Source organism: Palaemon carinicauda, chromosome 17 (assembly GCF_036898095.1).
Source record: "Palaemon carinicauda isolate YSFRI2023 chromosome 17, ASM3689809v2, whole genome shotgun sequence".
NCBI classification, from domain to species: Eukaryota; Metazoa; Arthropoda; class Malacostraca; order Decapoda; family Palaemonidae; genus Palaemon; species Palaemon carinicauda.
This window is the reverse complement of record NC_090741.1, coordinates 91,813,825-91,816,324: the sequence shown is the minus strand read 5'-3', so window position 1 is coordinate 91,816,324 and position 2,500 is coordinate 91,813,825.

Sequence of the window (2,500 nt, the reverse complement as noted above, 5' to 3'; positions counted from 1 at the left end):
GATCTCGTGAGATTAAAGCTCTGTTGATGGACCTTGATGCTTATGGAGGTGTAGACCCAAATGGTATTTTTCCTTTGTTTTTTATAAAGACAGCAGATTTTTTAGCTCCAAAGTTATCTGTTATTTTGCGCAAGTTAGCAAGAAGAGGAGCTTTTAGCACTTGTTGGAGAATTGGTAATGTTACTCCTCTATGTAAATGTGTTTGTGGTAGCTCAAGTCCCACTGATTACCGCCCAATTTCCATAACTCCCATATTATCTAAAGTTTTTGAACGTCTTCTGGCAAAACGTCTTAATAGGTTTGCTGAAGGTAATCAGCTATTCCCTAGTTTGCAATTTGGTTTTCGTAAAGGCCTTGGAGCATTAGATGCCCTTCTTACAATCTCCAATGCAGTACAGAAATCCCTTGATTGTGGTCGGGAAGTTCGTATGATTGGCCATGATTTTAGTGCTGCCTTTGACCGTGTTAATCATGAGGCCCTTGTTTTCAAACTGAAACAGTTGGGAGTGGGTGGGTCGTTTCTTAGCATTATTATTGATTTTTTAAGTAGTAGATCTCAAAGAGTAGTTGTTGATGGGCACCATAGTGAGTATAGGAATGTGATATCCGGTGTTCCACAGGGTAGTGTTCTTGGCCCATTACTTTTCATACTATATACACATGACATGTGGTTTGGCCTAGAAAATAAGCTTGTTGCATATGCAGATGATGCTACTCTCTTTGCATCAATTCCATCCCCTGAATGTAGATCTGGGGTTGGTGAATCCCTTAATAGAGATTTAGCTAAAATTAGTGCATGGTGCAAGTTATGGGGTATGAAGTTGAATCCTAACAAAACTCAAAGTATGATTGTAAGTAGGTCAAGGACGGTGGCTCCTCAACATCCGGATCTCAGTATTGATAATGTTTCTTTAAATTTGTATGACTCTTTCAAAATTTTAGGTGTGTTTCTCGATAGCAAATTTACTTTTGAGAAACATATAAGGTCTGTGTCTTCTTCAATTGCTCAAAAAATTGGCTTATTGAGAAAGTCTTTCAAGATATTCGGTGATCAATCTATTCTGAAGAAGTGTTTTAATTCTTTTATTCTACCTTGTTTTGAGTATTGTTCTCCTGTCTGGTCTTCAGCTGCTGATTCTCATCTTAATTTGTTGGACAGAAATTACGGTCTATTAAATCTCTTATTCCTGATCTAGATATTAATCTCTGGCACCGTCGTTCAATTAGTTCATTATGCATGTTACATAAGATTGTTCATAACTCTGACCATCCTTTACATTCAGATCTCCCTGGACAATTCTATCCTGTTCGTAATACTAGGCAGGCAGTTAATTCTAATAGCCAAGCCTTTTCCTTCATAACACTCAATACTACGCAGTACTCTAGAAGTTTTATTCCAGCTGTTACCAAGTTGTGGAATGATCTTCCTAATCGGGTTGTTGAATCAGTAGAACTTCAAAAGTTCAAAGTTGGAGCAAATGCTTTTTTGTTGACCATGCGGACATGAGTCCTTTTATAGTTTATATATGACATATTTGTTTTTGACGTTAATAGTTTATATATGACATATCTGTTATGACGTTTTTACTTTTTTTAGAATGATTTATTGTTAATTTGTTCTCTTCAGTTATTTATATCCTTATTTCCTTTCCTCGCTGGGCTATTTTTCCCTATTGGAGCCACTGGGTTTATAGCATCTTGCTTTTCCAATTAGGGTTGTAGCTTGGATAGTAATAATAATAATAATAATAATATTCTCTAACATTGCCTATCCTTAAGGCTTAACTTTAATTAATCAAACAGCCACTTGCCATTCGGGAACAGCCCCGGCCCCAGCAACGAGGAATCATATAATTAGATGAATAATACAACATTCACCTGATGGATCTCACTTGACCTATTTAATCTCTGATTATTTTCAGCCTCACTCAGCAATGTTATACGTATTTCCACACTCAGCAAAATTACCACAACATTTTACGCATACATTAAGCAACAACATAAGAACACATTGTTATCATCAAGTATATTTAAATATGTCAAAAGAAGAAATGTGGTCTATTCAAACAACCATAACAGCAAGGGGAAAAAAATCTACTCATCAACTCGAGGGATGTCACGAATGCAGGGTTAAGGAGGAACACTTTTGAAAACTACCTCTTCAGGTACCACATGTATGTGTGCCTGATGATGTTCAGACACTATGCCATTAACAATCCTTTGTGTCACAACTGTGTTAGACTTAACCATATTTACTCCGTTTCAAATAGCCCCGATCGCCAACAAATACTTTTACCTTTGCGGTTTTGAACCAACCATAATACTTTGATCTGTGATTTTTATTAGCCATTTTCAAAAACCTGTCAGTGGTGTTCATTACGCTCCTCATTAGATTTAAGAAATATACACGGTATTGCTCAGTTGAATAATTTGGCAATTGATAAGAATTAATGAGTACCGTATATGGTAACACAGGATCCTGTCCATACACTAAAAAGAA